The sequence below is a fragment of the Spermophilus citellus genome (assembly GCF_964194105.1).
Source record: "Spermophilus citellus genome assembly, chromosome: 1".
NCBI classification, from domain to species: Eukaryota; Metazoa; Chordata; class Mammalia; order Rodentia; family Sciuridae; genus Spermophilus; species Spermophilus citellus.
In genome coordinates this window covers 88281934-88301823 of record NC_138182.1, presented here as the reverse complement: position 1 = coordinate 88301823, position 19890 = coordinate 88281934, and the positions used below count along the sequence as shown (strand labels likewise).

At 36.9% G+C, this 19890-nt stretch overlaps 1 pseudogene across 1 annotated transcript in view; it reads right to left on the bottom strand.

Annotated features, from left to right (window-relative positions):
• Positions 1 to 13925, bottom strand: part of LOC308642419 (mitochondrial intermediate peptidase-like) — a 51042-nt pseudogene extending 37117 nt beyond the window's left edge. The window contains exons 1-5 of the transcript XR_014024368.1: positions 13569 to 13925; positions 10832 to 11008; positions 8010 to 8098; positions 6371 to 6457; positions 1197 to 1261 (exon numbers count right to left, since the gene is read on the bottom strand). The product of XR_014024368.1 is annotated as a mitochondrial intermediate peptidase-like (transcript). The remainder of the gene's footprint in view (positions 1 to 1196; positions 1262 to 6370; positions 6458 to 8009; positions 8099 to 10831; positions 11009 to 13568) is intronic.
• Positions 13926 to 19890: the final 5965 nt, after the last annotated feature.

The window sequence follows — 19890 nt, the reverse complement described above, 5'->3', positions numbered from 1 at the left end:
AACCCAGTGCCTATCAAAATGACAGAATTTATTGTATATTATATACAATCATCCCTCAGCATCCACAAGGGATAGGTTCCAAGATACTCCCCTTCCCTCCACAGATACCAAAGTCCACAGATGCTCAAGACCTTTATATAAAATTGTATTATTGTATTTGCATAGAACCTATGTATATTTTTCCATTTACTTTAAACCATCTCTGTTACCTAATACAATGTAAATGCCATGTTAAGTAGTTACACACTGAATTTTGGGGGGGACTAGTGACAAAAAAAAGTCTATACATGTCAGTATAGATTAAATTATTTTTCTGAATATTTCCCATCTGTAGTTAGTTAAATCCAGATGTGGAACCCATGAATACGGAGGGCTAGTGGTATATCCTCAAGACTGCCATTTACTTTCAAAACATCCTGATAAACTAATCTGTTCCTAAGTAAATGGTTTAATTATACTATATTTATTTGGAAAAACATTGTTACCTTTAAAGAAAAAAATGCAGCACTCAGTTTCTTAGGATGTCATGTTCTAGAAAGAGCAGTGGCCAGGAAAAGAAGTCCTGGGAACTAAGGATAAGAACTTGAACAAATCACTTTGTCCTGTTTCCACATCTGTAAAACAAGAGGTCTGGACAATGTATCAAGCCCTTCATCCCAGTGTAAACACTGTGACCTACACTTATTGCTGCCAGAACAAAAGTGTGTGGATCTGTCAAAAACATGGGCAATGTGAATAAGGGCACTTAAGGAAATCCCCTGTACTTTCGACTGTCAATGATTTAGCCTATTTGCTTGCTGATCTTTTCTGATATTGCGCATCTTACCCTAATTCCATGACATCTCAAGCATCCCAACTGTCTCAAGCCATTTTTTAATTGTGATAGCCCAGCTTCCAGAGAGCACTACATTCAAACACAGCCTATGGGAGAATTCCATAACAATGACCTGAGCGTTTTTAAAAATATTTATTTATTTATGTGGTACTGAGGATCGAACTCAGAGCCTCACTCGTGCAAAGCAAGCACTCTACCATTGCAAAGCAAGCACTCTACCATTGAACCACAACCCCAGCCCCCCCACCTGAGCATTTTTGTAATATAAATATTCAAGTACTAAATAAGCACTCTGCAATAAAGAGGTCAACTATAAATGCTAGTAAAACAAGAGGGATCAAATACAGAGGAAAAGATTTACCTTTTCTTCATCTAGATGGATCCCGCTGATTTCAAAATCAAAACATAAATAGTTCGGCCACTCACCTAATATAAAAGAGTCCAGGTTATAATCATTAATAAAATTTATTAACAAAAATCAGTGCGTTTTTTGTTATTGTCATCGTTGAATCAACCTTTTTAAAACTTATTGCCAAAAGTTGTTTCAACACACATACAAGCACACACATAATTTATCTGTTTTAAACAAGGAGCTTAATATCTCAGAAGTCAGAAAAAACATCTAGCTGACTGATAAGTATCATTAGCTTGTCATGTAAGAGCTTATTCCCTTATTCAGTACAAACCTGTTAAAGTCACCATCATAATTACTTATTTATTTCAACTTCATCCAAATCCCAAAAATTAAAAACATAAAACAGTTTATACTTGGATGATTTTTCAAAGGCCCTTCGCATGAGATTTTCGGTTTTTCTTCCAAATAGTAGCAGCTACTTCGAATGTTCAATTCTTTGATGCTATGCCGGAAGCCAAGTTTCTTGGCTAAGGAAAACTGTTTTCTTTCCTTCTAATTCTGCTTTTTGTTTGGAACTGATTTCAATTGTAATACTTTCTTCTGTCAACAATATATTTTTTAATGCTTTTTTCCTGGAGATAGGTCAGCTAAATATTTAATATACTCTTTTGGCTGTCTCAAAAGAGAGATATTTATCTTCCTGATTAATGTGTCTGAGATATTTTAAATAATCAGATTAAAGTTCCTCTGAAATTCTGAAAACTAATAATGTAGTCACTTATATTCTTTCTTAAATAATGTAGAGTGCTTCACTCAAGTCCACCTTCCTCTCTCTTTCTAAACAGTCCACCTAAGAACCTAGCCCTCTCTAAGTAATTTTCTGTTGTTTTTTTTTTTTTAGGACAATATAACCTGAATGTATTAACTTTAAGCAACAATAATGTAAGATGCAAGAGTCCCATATTATAGAAATTCAAGACTATACAATAAAAAATTTTCTGTTTTACTAAGAGAGAAGAAAGACAGCAGGGCTGATAAACTGGTAATGGGAATTGATCAGGTAAATTAATTCTATTATACATTACTTTATTATAGAAATGTATGAGAAATTATATACTAAAATCATTAATCCCACCGATGATAACCACTATTAAAACTCTTGTACTTCCATCCGATCTGCTTTCTTTTTTGGAACTGGGGATCAAACCCAAGGCTTTGCGAATAAGAGGCAAGCACTTTGCTGCTGGGCTATATCCTAGCCCCAATCTACTTTCAATATGCTATATTATTTATTTAGAATAATTGAGACCCATACACACACACACACACACACACACACACACACACACACATTTGTATTTGTCTTTTTCTTGTAAAATTATATCACAAAGAATGAAATTATGTCATTTGCAGGAAAATGCACAGAACTCAAGAGGGTCAAGCAAAATAAGCCAGACTTAGAGAGTCAAGGGTCATATGTTTTCTCTCATATGTGGAAGCTAGAGGGGAAAATAAAGAAAAAAGGGGGTGGGATCTCATGAAAATAGAAAGAATGTCAGGAGACTAGAGGAAGGAGATAAGCGGGAGATAGCAGGTTAGGGAAACGGGAGATCCTGGGGAATGAAAATTCATAAAATTATGTTATGTGCATGTATGGACATGTCACAGTGAATCCCACTATTATGTATAATTTTAATGTTAAAAAACACATCACAAACATGAATAGATCTCCCTATATTAAACATTCTTCAAAAAGATGACTTTAAAAATTTGTGTTTTGTTCTATGGACTAAAAATAGTTCCCATTTTTCCCACTCCTGCTAAGTACGTGTCTTTAGCCTTGTTTCTTTAGGATAAATTCCAAGAAATTAAACTGATCAAAAAATACACACATTGACATATATTACCATATTGTCCTTCCTAAGGACTTATCAGTTTACTTTTAACTAAAGAGGGAAACCTTCTACCTCAACCCATTAACATCACTATTCTTATTCTGTTTCAACTTTGTTGACTGATGGGCTTTTTGCTTTATTCTGCCTTTCTTCAATGATGGCAGATCCCATTTTTTGGATGCCACGCACTGAACACAGCACTTACATGAATTATTTCATTTAAACTTCATTGTAATCTTATGACATGCTTTTTTATTCCTGTCCAAGGAAGGATAAAACTAAGGCTTAGAGAACTACTGAGTAATACCTGACTCTGACAGTCTAATCCCACAGCTACATCTCCATGCTCTAGACATTTTTTACCATGTGTTGCTATCCCTTATTTTGTGAAATGAAAGTCTCACAAGAATTTTTTGCTCATTATTCTATAAGATGGCTGGCTTTCTTGTTTTTTTTATCACCAAGTAATTTGTAAGATCTCAACATAATTAAATGCATTAACCCTTTGTCATGTAAGTAACATTTATCTCATTGTGTATTTTAACTTTAAATGCAGTTCTGCCACACCAAATCTGCAATTTTTATGTAATTAAATCCATCAGTCTTCTCTCTTCTGTATCATGCCAAGAAAGATCTTCCACATCCCAGGATTAACAATGCTTTTGTGATTTCTTCTAAAAATATTTAATCTTTAATCAATCTACTTTTCCTCCCCAAAATGCTTATTCATTTACTGAAAACCAAGTTTTTCACACTAATATGCAATGGCACCTCTATCATATACCAAATATAGTCTTACATGTGTCTGAAATTTTGCTTTTCATTGATCTAATAGACTATTGACTGGCTTACGTATAATGCTCTTCTAAGTAATTTTTTTTTTACCTATGCTTTCATATTTATTCTCTAAGACTTCAAAATAATTTAAGTAACAAAAACAATGAAGTCTCTTTTAGATATAGAAACAAGAGCACTAAACTTACAGGTCAGTAGAGAACAATATTAAACTTTCTTCCTTCTTATCTAAGAACATTTCTCCCAGTTGTTTCTCATACTGGGGAACAAGGAGGGGTCCATGCACAGGCACCCATGCCAGGTTCAGGTTCTGCACAGACCTTGGGAGTTAATTCCAAAGTAAATTATAGCTTTTGTTGCTATTGTGGCTGGGGTTTTCCCTCCATTATATTGTCTGGAAAGTGAGTTTTCTATGTTTTTTGCATACAGACTATATGGTTTTGGAAAGTCCCAAGTTAAACAGGTTTCTTTGTAGTTGGGTTCTCAGAGACTCTAAAGTATTAAAATTCTCCAATGGGGAAACAAATGTCAGATTCTCAAACTGATAGACCAAGAAAACCCTTCTAAGAAAAGTTCTGAATATCTGATAGAATTAATATTTCATAGAATGGATCTAGTAAGATAATGAACTACTCAATTCAAATAATTTTTTCTATACATTAACTTATCATGACAAGGTACTTTATTAAATCAATAAATCTCTGTTTTAGCCATTATACTTATACTTTACAATACATAAAAACTAGGATATAGTTCTTTCTGGTTGCCAGCTAACACATCTGATTGATATGCAAGTGTCATGATATTTCATTAATTATTACTTCAAATTCTAGCCTTCTCCCACTTTCAAAGCTTTTCCTTTTTAGACTACTGATATTCCATGTAGCTTATTCTTCCCAATGTATTTGTCATTTTGTTATTCGAAAGTTCCTATCAGCATTTTTTAGTAACATCTAGAAATATAGAATATATCCTATAAGTAAAAGTCCTTTGCATATAAGACGGTCTGATAGTCTGCAATTAAACTGTCAATCCTCAGTAAAAATCAGATTGAAGGGGCTGGGGCTCAGTGGTAGAATGCCTGCCTAGCATGTGTGAGGCACTGGGTTCAATTGTCAGCACTACATATAAATAAATGAATAAAATAAAGGTCCATCAACATCTAAAAAATATTTTAAAAAAAATAAGATTGAATAATCTTATTTTTAATATTCTTCATTGTTACTTTATAAAGTATAAATCTGGCACCATTAATAGGTATTCAACTTTTACTTGTTTTACTAATGAAGGCAAATATAATGCTGAAGCCTAAAATTATAATGAAACCAAACATTCTGACAACACAGCTAACTTTACTAGTATACCGAGCTACCAGGATCAATGAAGTAAAACAAGGTCAGGTACCAGCATACCAGCCAGTCAGATGAAAATAAGCCACCAAACGCTGAGCTCATTTTGCTACTCATACTGCATGGTACTCACACTCTGCACGGAGTAGCAAGATTCCATTACCAACTGGTCCCTGTGGAATAGGGCTTCAGTTGGGAATCATAGCCACATATAGAGAGACAAGAAAGAAGCAGGAGAAAGAAAAATTTGGAGCCAAAGGAAATAAGTGTCCCATTAAAAAAAAAAAAAAAAAAGATAAGCAGATCCAAATAAGGTGAAAAACAAAAATCTGTACATTATGATCCAAATATAAGCAAATAAACGACAAACCCTATTATACTTATTTTATAAACAAATGTGACCAAAAAAACTGAGATATCCAAGGTCATATATCAAATATTCTTATGTATTGACTTAGAAATTTGACTTTTTGATTCATATTCATTAATCTGTATTCTTTTTTTTTGATGGTCGAACCCAGTGGCACACTACCACTGAGCTATATCCTCTTTTTTCTATTGAGACAGGATCTCACTAAGCTGCCCACAGTGGCTTCAAACTTGTGATCCTCCTGCCTCAGCATCCCTAGTAGCTGAGACTACAGGCAGATGCCATGCATCTAGCTAATAAAGTAATTTAATGAACCAAAGCAAATCATTTCAAAGATATTGATATCCACAGTAAATAAATCAATTTAGTAATATCTTCCAATGGTATCAATTATGGAACTTTAAGCATAAAGGTAAGCGTAATTATCAAATGTTTATAGTTCATTCATTCATTGGTGAAATACCTACTACATGTTGCCTCAGTGAACCAAATTTAGTGAGGTAAAATGATGATAAATAAACAACTGGATAAGATGCTGATGGAAATTACTAGGGCATTGAAGAAAAACAAAGCAAGATAAGAGAATGGGGCCTGACCTGGTGGGAAGAGGATCTATCATTTGAGTAGAGTCTTAGAAAAAGTGCAGGAGTCATGGAGATATATGGGGAGGAACATTGCAGGGAGCTATGTGTGCAGAGGATATTCCAAAGGGGAAAACTCTCAGCTTTACCACTAGAGTCAGAGTCATAACAAATGCAAAGGAAAGAGTACCTGGTTTCTACATCAAGGGAATCCATAAGCTTTTTATCAGATAGTAATTTCTGCAAACTTTGATATAATTCCACATTTGTGTTCAACCTAGAAAAAATTAAAAATAAAAAAAAATCACTGATTTTCTTAAATCTTATTTTTTACTCTCTATATAAAAAAAGAAACCATATGAGATTGTAATATATCCATTCCCAGAGGTTAAAAGTTGGGGGTAGATTTAGTCCCCCCCCCCTTTCCTTTATTTGGACCAGGAATAGCCTTATTAGAAACAGAACTATATAGTATAGAAGCAGGCAGTCTGTTAGGTAAAATGTCAAAGGTATTCACTGTCCTACAATATAAAAGAGTAAGTTCAAATCCATAGTCAGTAGTTAGGCCCAAAAAGCATAGAAAAGAAGAAGAGAAATACCCAAGCCTATCTCTTTTTTAATAAGAGGAAAGGAGTGAGGACTGGCAGGAGGCTTAATGGACAGGTTTTCCAGTCCTGAACTCAGCACTCTGAACCTAAACTTCCTGTATTCACCTGGGTGGGAGAGGCAGACCCATAGGAAAGGAAAGCATAGGACCTAAGCTTTACTGCCACATCCAGATGCAGATCTGTCCCTACTACTGGTCTGTGACCTTGCGCAAATTATTTAGATCTTAGGTTATTTTAAGGATTAAGTGAGATCATGTGTGAACCTGAGTATAATCCTCATACTAATAAACCACTGCCCATGTAGCCAGCCTGCTGTTAGCCAAAGCTCAGGAGGAAAGAGTCTACCATCCAACTTTCATCTCAATGGAGAAAGTACCTCAACCCCCAACTTTTGCTTTATGAAACAGTGTTAACAATGCTGCCTGGGCCCTGTTTTCCTGTCCTAAGTAAATTCATGTCAGGCAAGCTTAGCTTTATACACATCTGACATGGTATCTTGCACCTAAGTGCTTTGGAATATAGCACTGTCCACATTTAAGTTATTTTAACAAGCACTTTAGAGTGCTCGTAAATGGCTTAAAAACATTTCAATTTACCTCAAAATCACTTTTTAAAAACTCACTTCATCATAGCCTCAGCTTTCAGCCTGCCTCAGCCCTCCCACAAAGTTTTACAGTCCCCTTAAGGCCCTCCTAATCCCAATTCAACAGGACTGCAAGGGCACTGTGTATATGTAATTTTGGCTTCTCACCCTAGGGCCCCTAGCCATTTATGCAACAGCAATTTAATCATGTGATGATCTAGGAACTCCAATTTGCCACTAAGATACTAAAATGCCCTTATTTAACATAAATAAACAATAATGATGATGAAAGTTACTGGGTGTTTGCTATGTACCTGACACCTTATAAGCACTTACATTTATGTTATCCAATCCTCACAGCAAGCCTAAAAGGAAGGATTGACTTCATTATCCCATTTACAGAAAAGGAAAGGAACTGAGGGGAGATAAGTAACTAGCCAAAGTCACTGGCTGGGAGGTGAACCTGCTCCCAGAGCCCTCCCTTTCTCCAACCCTCTGGACAGTTGCCCAGTGGTCACACACTCACACACCACTTCCCACCCTGTAGAACCCAGACAAGCACTCTGCACAAAATTGCCTGAAGCGCAAATCCATGAAACCCTGTCTCCCAGCACTGGAGTGGAGAAGACAGCACATACTTTTCTACCATGGTGCCAATACTTCTACAGGTTTCTTCCGCAGCCTCTCTGAATGCTGGCTCAGGGTGTGCAATTTTCACAAAATCAGCCTAATAAAGGAAAAAAGACAAAACCAAAAGCGAATGTGACAGATCGCTGGCTTCCAAGATCTGAGAGTGAAAATGAAAACCTGTTTTAAAATGTGCCATTTGGCTCGAACTGTGCATTTCCATTACTGAATTTTCCCTCAACTAGAATGGCAAAGCAGCTTCTTTCTAGACATTTATTAATTCTGTTATTCCCTGGAACCAAGTTTGTTTCATTCCAAAGAAAATATTTCTATGAACTTGATTTTAGTGAAGTTTTTCTCTCAAATGAACACCAAACAAATTCTTCCTAGTCCTATAGTTCAAAAGAACAGACCCTGGTTTCAAATATGCTAAAACTTTGTAACTAAAACTGTTTGCAATATGGTTCTCATGTGTTAACCTGGCCCCAGAGAATAACTGAGAGGTGCTTTTTAAAATATTCAACACATAGTATAATCTTAAAACCAACAACCACATTCTAGGCTTTGTGCAGAAAACAAAGACACATTCTCTTCATAGCTCTTTTAGTAAAATATGAATTCCTGACCCCATTCAATATGGCATGCAATGACAACTGCTGCTGCTATGTTAATCACTAGAGTTAAAATGAGCACAAATTTTTTTAAAAAATGAAATCATGTAAAACTAGATTTGAGTTTTCATGATAACTACAATCATTGCAATAGAAAATGAAATGCAGGGAAACTACAAAATATTACATACTTTCTTTATTCTCCAAAATGACGTGCATGGCTCTAACATGAAATAAAATCACCACAAAGTAAAATTTCCTAATTTTATTATCAAATAACCTTTAATGCAGAAACATTCAAATCCATTGTTTGATACATCTTTTATAACAACAGGGAACAATAAAATAATATTTTATACTAAAGCACTTGAAAAACAAGCTATGTAAAATTTACAACATATTTTATAAATCAAAAATCTACATGTTGCAGAAGTTACAATGTTAAAAATCAAAACTCTAGCACACATTTTAAAAGTCTATTTATAATGGTGTTGAGGAAAATAATTCTATTACATAAAAACTGTTTTAAAAAAAGAATAACAAAATGACCATTTGCTGAGAATTTATAAAACTATTGCCTTACTACAATGATATTGATCATATAAGTAATAACATCTTAAAAATTTAAAAAGGAAAAACATTCTTTGAATTATTTGACCAAGATTTATGCATATAAATCATGTTCTAGATTTTAAAAGTTTTTAAAATGAGGTACTATTATACATTACAAATATTTTTTTAAATTCAAGACAGGACAAGATATAGGGCAGAAGTTTCAAAATCTTTTAGTAAAAAGCAAAAACAAAAATGTAGAGTAAAATTCTAGAACATGGCTTAATTAAGATGGAGACTCTGACAAAAAATAAACAGTGAATTCCAGGATTCTGACTACCAAAGCCAACCTTTGACGATATATAAGTAAAATCTGTAACATACATTTTCCTTTTCAGATTTCAATGAAACAATTAGATGGATAAGGCTCCTCTGGCAGTGCATCTCCACAGCTTCTCCAGCATCAAAGAAACATGTCCTATGCACATACCAGAGGGAGATGAAGAAAACCCAGTATAACTGAACTGAGAACTGACTACTCAGAGCCCCAAATTTTCATTCCTGAGGAAGATCCTTTAAAATATGATAATTTATCAATTTTCTTAAAACTGACTATTATAGTGGTGTATAATCATCTGAAATGTGTTACTGCTCAATTCAAATGCAGAGGAGGAAAGAAATTTTCTAAAAAAGAAAAATAACCCAAAAATGAGGAAGTATGCTGAGTGAAAGAAGATAGTCTCAAAAGGTATACTGGGTTCCATTTACATGCCATTCTAGAGAAGGCAAGACTATAGGGATGGAGAACAGATTAGTGGTTGCCATCGGTAAGGATGAGAGGTGGGTGGAGATATGCTGAGAGGTAAAGCTATCCAGGTAAAGCTATCACCTGGGCCTACTGTCTACCTAGTAAGATCTAAAAACAAGGAAACACCAGAATATAAGCTCCATTTAGCCAGAGATTGTGTCTGTTGTGTTCATAACTGTATTCATAGTATAGTATTCGGCTCAGCATTGAGTGAATGTGAGGAAAGAGGTATATAGTTAAATATCACGTAGACTGAATCATGAATGATCATAAATTTAGATTATGTGTACCACTAATCACCTTCACTAAACAAGATCTGACGTTTTGGGGCTGAGAGAAAATCACACTTTTCTCAGCACTGAGTTTCTCAGTTGATGAAAAGATCTAGTTGTAATTCTATTTCAATTTTAAAATGTAATTAAAAATAATTGGTTTGACATCAGAAAAGGCAATACTGAAAGGTTTATAAAAAATTTTTATTCCTCTTATGAAAAAGGGGACTTATGTTATAAATGTACAAAAAAAATTCCATTAGAATTTTGATAGAAGCTTTCATGAATAAGGGACCTTTGTTAAAAAAAAAATCTTTGCTGTATTAGTAATCATTCTTTTATTACATATTACATGAATATTTTATTACATATATACATAGTAAATTAGTTATAAATATCACCTTTCCTATATATTTTCCCCATTCCCATTGTCATACTTCAACATGACTTATACCCAACAGCTCTCAAATAATTTCAGGCATTTTTAAGCTTAGTCTAATATTAATCTTAAAAAAACAAAGGACAAACTTTATTTAAATGTTAATCATTTGAAAAAGAGATAGTCTCAAGTCTTAGACAAAGTGTCTTACCAAGTCAGCCACTCTACACAAAGCATCAGAGAGCTCGTCAAAGATGAGCACAGTCTGGGGCCCAGGAGGGGTAGACTAACATGCGCGCTCCACCAGCAACTCTGTCTTTCTCAAGGCTTCTTCTTGTGCAATATAAAACCCCTCTGGTGCATTGAGCTCAGGAACTCCAAAAAGACCCTTAAATCCAAACAATAAGTATAGTTTAAACCAAAGTTATGATTGGTTTGTATTAACTAAGGAATCCTGGTTTTCATTGGTATATCATGATACCTGTCACTGTGGCTATCACATCACATTACCTGTGTCACTCCACAAAGATTAGACTGAAGATGTTAAGTATTTAACTTTTCTTCAATTTTCATAAAAAACAAAAATAGAATGATATGGGTTCAATTCAGTTCTGTCACCACTGTAGCTTCAGATCAGGACAATTAAACAAAATAATTCTTGTAAACAACACTATAACAGTGCCTGGCACACTGAAAGCACTTACTTGATGTTAGTGATAATCATTATTAGCTTGTAACTTTGACTAAGTTATTTCTTATCCTAGGCTTCAATGTCTTCATCAGGTGCAATGAGGATGACAGTACCTATTCTCACAATAGGCATATGGATGCTGAATTACAAAGCATATGTAAAGTATTTATGATCATACCTAGCATAGAGTAAGGTCTCAGTACAGAATATCAATTATTCTACAATTATAAAATAGGGAGGATGAATTAATTATAAAGCACGTAAATATTCAGAAAAACTTAATGAACACATTAAACTAAATCACAAACTAAAACTAGCAGCAAAATTTATACTTTCCAAAGACATTTCAGTATTTTAAAAAGACAAAAATCACTAATCTATTGGGAATGACCACTCTCTTATACCAGTTCAAACATTCTAGTTAACACCCTCAGGAAGGGAGGGGAAAAAAACAAACAGTTAGTATGCATCGATTACATGTCATGAAGTGTGCCATGTACTTTATGTAGGGTCTCTCATCTAAATCACATAATCCTAGAGCAGGAAGTATGACTATCCTTTTATGTTTTAGGTTAGCAAAAACATGCTGAGACCACTCATTGATGGTGGGAAAGCCAGAACTTGTACCTGTTCTTTACATCTGCAAAGTCCACATTTTTTCCAATTTACTGCAATTTATATATCTGAAAGTCTTCTCTTCTGAGAAGATGAGCTCCTAGAGACAGGAACTCTGACCTTCATTTTTTAATGAGATGCCCAATAGCATGTCTAACACATAGGGGAACTCAGTGAAGGAAACAAGCAAATGGAGCAGATGCTTAACTTTATAGATTAATATCATGGAGATTTTTTGGAAACACCAACTGTAAAACTTACAAGTCTGATACAGCCCACTGTTTGCACAAAAAGAGATGAATGAAGTTGTTAAACTCTCTTCAAGAATATGAAAAAAAATGGAAGAAAACGAATAAAATACATTTGGAGGCAGAGTAGAATGGGAACCAAAAAAAATTTAATTATTTACAGTGATTTAATTTGATTAAAGAATAAGCTTTCCTGTACAATCTTCCAGATTGCTCTCAAGAATTCTAAATCTTGGAATACCTGACAAGGTAATCATAAAAACTACACAAACTTTTTTTTGAGACAAAAGAAAATATGCTATCAGTACATAATGCACAAAAGAAAAAAAGCTAAAACTAGCTATATATATTATCCATTCAAAACGAAGCTTATCCTTCCATCTTTCTATTCAGTAATTATAGGTAGTTCTCCTCAAACCAACTAATACCAACATTATGTACCCATATGAAATATCATGCAAAAAGAATAAGTTAATGAAGGGGACAAGACAGAAACAAACATACAAGTAAGTTCACTGCAAACATATCCTAGATTCCTCTTTATAAGGAAGGCAATAGTACAACGAAGAAATTTTGAAAGGCAAAAACAAAACTGATCCTTAACCTAAATGAACAAAATCTATACATGCAAAGTAAAACAGGAATCAAACAAGTCCTTTTCAAGCTTGACTTTCTTTGACTTTTCATTCGTTTATTGGTTTGTTCGTTCATTCATTTATTCATTCATTCAGGAGTGCCTGCTGAATGTCAGACACCATGATAGGCAGAATGGAGACAGAAATAAGAACCAAAACCACCCAGTTTAATGACTTCCTAGGGTAAATCAATGTGATCAACTCTAACCACAGAACTCTAGAAATCAGGTTCGTCTCAACGGAGTTCTGTGTTTTAAAGGAATATATATATAAGAACACAGCTTTAAAATAATAAAGGAATGGGTAATGGAAGTTAGGGGTCAATGGGATTACAATTTAAGCGGCCGAAAACAAGTGTGACCCTGCAAAACGGCAACCTGATATCACCTGTGAACTTACGGGGCAAGGCCTCATAAGGCACTACCGTAGGTTAGAAGCAAAACCAAACTTGAGCAGGGGTGGGGCTGAGTATGGGGAGAGAGCGGGACCGGCAGACCAAATTCACTGCTACTGCCAGAACCAACTATTTTAAATTCATTGGTAACAGGCTGCTCACGCAGACGCGGGGCCACTAAAGACTGCCCCGCCAATCCTCCTTTAAATAGGACCCTCAAAGAGGTAGCAAGCAAGGTTACCAAGAGGGCAAAAGACACCCCACAGTGCAACGTTTTGCTATCCAGTTCCTCCAAGACCCGAATGACCTAGTCCGGAACGCCGCTGGTCATGCGGACTTGGGGAGCCCCCTCCCATGCCGCTCACCCGGCGCTCGCTGAACAAGTCCAGGCGGCGGCCCTGCGGTTTGACATTGAATGCGGCGCCCACCGGGGACCAGCTGGTGCTGACCCTTCGAGCCTGAATCCCGGCTCCGAGACTGCCCCGAGCGGCTCGCCCCGGCCGCAGAGCCGCCAGTCCGGCTGCTAGGCTGCCCAGTCTTCGGGCACACAGCATCGTGCACTCTCAGTAACCTCTTCCCCCAGACCAGGGCCGTAGCTAGGGCGCCGCAGCTCCAGCGGGGAGCGCACGACTCCTCGTTTCCAAGGCAGCGGCCCACGCCGCACCAGGCTACGCCCTAGCTTCCGGATCAAGCCGAAAGGCCTTCAGGACGTGAGTACGTCCTCGCAAGAGCGTCGCCCCGCTTCCTTCTCCGCAGCCGCTGCGGTCGTGCGCCCCCGTGTGTCTGAAGTAAGGAACAGATAGGACTTATCCCGCCTTGGGTGACTTGAACCAGGCCGAAGAATCTTTATATTTGAATTTTTCCAGGAGCAAGAAGGGAATACACAGGTCGCAGCAAGGTGAGTTCTTGATTACTTCTCCAGGATGACTCACTGCCAAAACCTGTGGAAGAATCCACAGGAGATAGCACGCAGTCGAATCAGTCTGGCCAGTCTTGTCTCCCTTCTCACAGATAGTTTAAGACTACACGTGAGTGTTATTGTGTGCAATTGAGTGAATTAACTATTCGTGACTAATCTATTTTGACTCGTAAAATTATAATGAATTACAATATCAATTAGAATCTCCCTAAACTTCAAGCAACTGTACAGAAAGGAAAAGAGGTGGGGCTGTGGGATGGAAGGCCATAGGAAATTCTGATCTTAGGAATTGAAATGGAAGAATGATGGTGCTAGTTTGGGAAAACATGGGAAACTCTTCGGACAGCCCTAGCCCCCTCTAAACGAATGGCAGCCACACTAGATTTGGATTCAAGGTCCAAGTTCTTGTCCAAGACCAAAGCTTAACCTTATTAAGCTTCTGTGTTCCCATCTGCAGAAAGGAACATGTATTAGGTTCATTGTCTACTTTACAGGGGTATGGAGGGAGGAAAGGAAGGGGGTTTAACAGGGAAGTGTTTTTAACCTTGAGAAACTAATATGGATAAGTGATGGGGAATCAGTGGGTAGAAAGGGGGTTATGAAAAGGGGCCTGGCCTACCAAAAGGAGGTCTCAGATGTGCCTGGACAAGCCCTGAATCACAGTGCCCAGAGAAGGCCTGCCTCTCTGGTCTGTCAGTGGAATAGGCTGCAGAATGAGGAATCAACACAAGACCAGCCCTTTGAGAATTGACCCTTCTTCAGAAGTAAAGCTTGCTGGATTGGGAGTGGGATGAGAAGATGACCCAGGAAAGCAGACAGGAGGGAAAGCCTGCTAAGACAAGCTTGTGCGCTCCTCATCTGAATGAGTCTGCAGCTTTATGCAGCAGCCAGATACTGCCTGGTTCTTATAAATCAGTGTCTAAATGGGGAGGGCATTGAGTCTTCTGTGAACTAATGAAAGAATCAAACTTTCCATCCTCTGTGTCAGCCTCCAAAATCTCTGGGATTACAGTGCGCACCAAAATACCTGGCTTACTGTCACATTTTTTTTAAAAAAAGTTCTTCACTGAAGTATCTTCAGAGCTTTATCTCATCCTGAATATTATGTCCTAGGGTAAAGCTCTGCTCATTTTCACATTATCTGTTGGGTTTGAGCAGTCCAGAAACCTTCTCCAAAGTTCCAGAAAACCAGAGTGAAAGCCAAGTGCATACAATCTGTAGACAATTTCTCACCCTTCCCCCCTCAAATTTTTGGTTCAAAATCAATTTTCTTTTTTTTAATTTTTTTTTTAGTTTTAGGTGGACACAATATCTTTATTTTATTTTTTATGTGGTGTTGAGGATCAAACCCAGTGCCTTGAGCATACCTGGTGAGCGCACTACCACTTGAGCTACATACCCAGCCCCTCAAAATGGAATTTTCACTTTATCCTGGTAGGAAGAAAAATCCCAATTGATAATGATAGAGATGATAAATAACAACTGAAATTGGGTTTAAAATACCATTCCTATAGAATTCCTAAAAATTATAAATTCTTTATTTCATTGTTTATATATGCTCAGTTGTGATTTCATTTTCTGCTTTTTTAAATCAAAGATTTAAAGTTATTTAAAAATCACCAAATTTCTAACTCCATGTTGATCAATATCACTATCAGTAGTTGATCAGTTCTTAGTGGCTCATGTTTCCTTGTGGCAGCCAGCTCTTATGTCCTTAGAGGAGCAACCAGCCCCTTACAAAGTGGTGGCAAATGTATCATTTAAAAGAAAGAGAATATATTAGTCAAAAATGTTTATTTTATCATCTTAGTGAAAAATGTGTTTCAGATCTGACACATTTTTAGCCCAGGATGGGTTTTATGCAAGGGTACCCACCATTTATAGTGTAAACACTTAAGCTTACATGCTCCCTCAGTGGATAATGACTGGTGCTAAGTTAACAAGGTGTCTTTTGTCTCAGACAGCCTGACAGAGTTAGTTAAAACTGCATTCCAGATTCACAGACAACCAGTGAAAAATAATTGCAAATGACAGATTATACTCCCCCAAGTCTACTTTATCTTTTGAAGTCCTTTAGAACATGTTTTACATCATGTCTTCTATGTTTGTCCCACAAAAAAAAGAATATCATAAGAACATCTTTCCTATGTGCTAGTCATAAAAGTTTTTTTTCCTTTATGCATATGTCAGTCTGTAAATTTTGTTCCTAAGTTAGATGAGAATTGGTGCAAGTATTCCTACCATTGGGACCATAGCAAAACCAGAATTTGTACTCGGGAAAAACAGCCTGGATTGTTGCAACTGAAAAAATGCAAAGCTGCCAAAAAATAAGGACATTCATGCTCAAAAAATGACTATAGTTAGTCATTCTGCAATAAGAGGTGTCTTGTGGGAATTTAAGGAGGCATCCACTCTAGGGGCCATGCACATGCTAGACTAGGACTGAGAGCAATGCCTACTTAAATTTCACACTCTGTCTCCCTCACTTGCCTTACCATATCCTCCTTCTGTTCCACAGGAAATGTAAATAAAAGAAAATAAAAAAAATCTATAAAAGACATTATTTCTATGTCTGTATACTTCTAACATTTTGCATAGTCACCAAATACATTCATATCTTGTTATCCATGGAACATCAGTTCCAAGACCCAAACTCTGAGGATGCTCCAGTCCTTTATATAAAATGGCATAGGATATGCATAAAATCTACATACATCCCCTTATAGAGTTTAAATCATGTCTAGATTACTGAAGATACCTAATACAATATACATGTTATGAAAATAGTTATACTGTATTGTCTAAGGAATCGTAATAAAAAAATTGTACATGTTTACTGCAGACAAAATTGTTTTTCCAAATTTTTTGATCTGTGGTTTGTTTTATCTGGAGTTGTAAACCCACAGATATGTAAGGCCAACTGTAATTTTAAAATATTTTATCCATAGCAGTGCAGCTTGCTTATAGTGATAATTCAGAAAAATCCCTCATCCCTAGGGAACAAACATACCACCTAAACTGTGTTGATGGTTGAATATAGATAGAACACCTGTAAATCCTGTGGTTTCTAGGACAATCCCAATCTCAAATGGCACATTCTGTCAAATGGCATGTCCCATGTTGTGGTGTAGAAAATTCCATAGCTTAAACATGAGTCCTTTTGTTTTAACACAAGGAGAAAATTTTATTTTGGTTCATAGGTTTTGAGGTTCCAGTCCTTGACTAGGCAGACCCTTAGTTTTTATGCTGTGGTAAGACAGGATGTCATGGTGGGAGTACTTGGTGGCTCATGACCGAAAAGCAAAAGACCAAGCTTAAGTATTTACCCCAGAGATTAGAAGCTACCCTAGAACCACACACAAGTTACAATCAACACATTAATTGTGAATGTTATGTGCATAATTAACTGTCACCACCTGGTAACCCTGGTGAAACATCATCCAAAAGGTCTTATTTTTGGTTTGAGGAGCAGTACTTACAGTAAGATCATGTAAAGGACTAAAAAACTCATGCCAAGAGTGATTCTTTCAAACTCAAAGGTTGCCAATAGTCTTTTTTTGCTTAGGCAAATATTATAATTACATACAGTTTAAATTCTCAGTATAGAAAAGTATATCAAGTTGACTTAAGTATATGTAATTAATTGCAGAATTTTAGACTAGAATTGGGACCCTGTGAAATTTTTCAGTTTGGCTTTCATTGCTCAATAAAAATCAGGGGCACAGAAAAGCTAAATAGCTCATCTAATTCAAATCCCTTAACCTGGCTGAATCAGCAATTCATATATATCAACTCTCAGTCTTGGGCTTTTCCCACTATGATCATGCTTCCCCTATCCTTGGACTAGGGACCACTTAATATTCTTTTAGAAGAAAGTGATAGAAATGACAACACCTGCATGAAATTGGTTTAAGCAAAGAAAATTTGTTGGCTCACCCAACAAAATAGCCCAAGGATGGCTCTGCCTTTAGGCACAACTGGATTTAGAGGCCCAAACAATGCCATCAGAACTGATCTCTTACTACATATTCTGTTGCTTACAAGTGACTGAGACCGGTCATTTATTAATAAAGAGGTTTATGTCTTACAGTTCCAAAGACTGGAACGTCCATGGAGCATGGCACCAGCATCTTGGGAGAGCCTTTTTGCTGTACCAAAACATGGTGGAGAGCATCACATGGCAAGGAAGAGCAAGAGTGCCAGTTCAGGTCTCTCTTCCTCTTCTTAGAAAGCCACTAATACCATCATAGGGACACCACCCTCATGACCTCATAATAATTACAATCAACTCTCAAAGGCCCCTCCTCCAAATACCATCAACATATGAATATGGAGTTAAAGTTTCCAACACAAAAAATTTGAGCGACCCATTTAAACCACAGCAACTAGATTATGTCTAGCTGTTTGGCTTCATTCTTAGGCTCTACAGATTAGTAAGAAGCTGCCAGGAGCTTCAAGCCTTCAACCTCCCCCTTCTAATTTCAACTAAAGAAGAGCACGTCCGTGGTTAGCAAGCCCAGCTAAGTTGCAGATTGAACATCATTGGTTCTGATCAGATCAAGTGCCATCTTGCAACTGTTACCATGGTCAGGAGGTACTATTCTGTTTAACCAGTCCTGTATCCCATGTCCAACAAGCAGTGTAGAGTTTACACCATCTGAAAGACTTTTCCACATTAGGATACGGACAGTAGGGTGCCTCTACTTGAAGATGGGGAAATAGATGGGACCCGTCTAAACAAGTGTCCACTACAGGCCTGAGGGACAAGTTTCCCTTTAACCTACTCTCTTAATAAACTTACCCCTCTCCTGTTCCTCTACCCCTGTAACTGGTGTCCACAACCAGTAACTTTTTTTTTCTCTTGCATAAACCTTTGAAACTAGGCATGGGGAGATAGCTCAGTGTTAGAGTGCAAGGTCCTGGTTAGGTTCAATCCCCAGCAATGAAAAAAATATCTTTAGAAGTTGAATAGTGAAAAGGCCTAATGGAATTTTTCTACGGTTTTGGACTACCTTGGAACCTGCAAGCTCTTTCTCCTTCCTCTTTTTACCTTTTGAAATGAGAATGTCTATTCCATACCTAGACCATCATTATATTGGGAAAGAAGATAACTTGTCTGATTTCATAGGTTTTACTGATGGAGGAATATTTTTCCCCAGGATAAATCACAGACTACCCCTCTCCTATAACTGATTTAAATGACTTGATGGTGAGATTTTGGACTTAACAAACAGTTGATGATGAAATTGTTGAAACTTTGGGGGATATTAGGATGGGGGATATTTTCTGTATATGGGAAGGGCAGCTAGTTTGTGGGGGAGGCAGAGAGCATACTGTTAATGAATTGAATTGTATCTCACGAAAATGATATGTTGAAATCCTAATCCATGATAGTGGCAAATGTGACCTTATATGGAAATAGGGTCTTTACAGATATAAACGGGTTAAGATGGGTCATACTGGGTTAAAGCAGACCCTAAGGCAATATGCAAGAAGAGGGAATTTTGGACACATGCACATACAGAAAGAAGACAACCATATGAAGTGGGGATAGAGATTGGAGTGATGCTGCCACAAGCCAAATGCTGCCATGGGCTACCAGAAGCTGGTCACACCAAAGAAGGACCTTCCCTCAAATATTCAGAAGGAGCCTGGCCTGCTGACATATGGCCTTGAACATATGGCCTCCAGAGCTCTGAAAGCATACATTTCTGGGTTTTTTTTTTTAACCACCAATTTGTGGTTCTTGGTTGTAGCAGTCCTAGAAA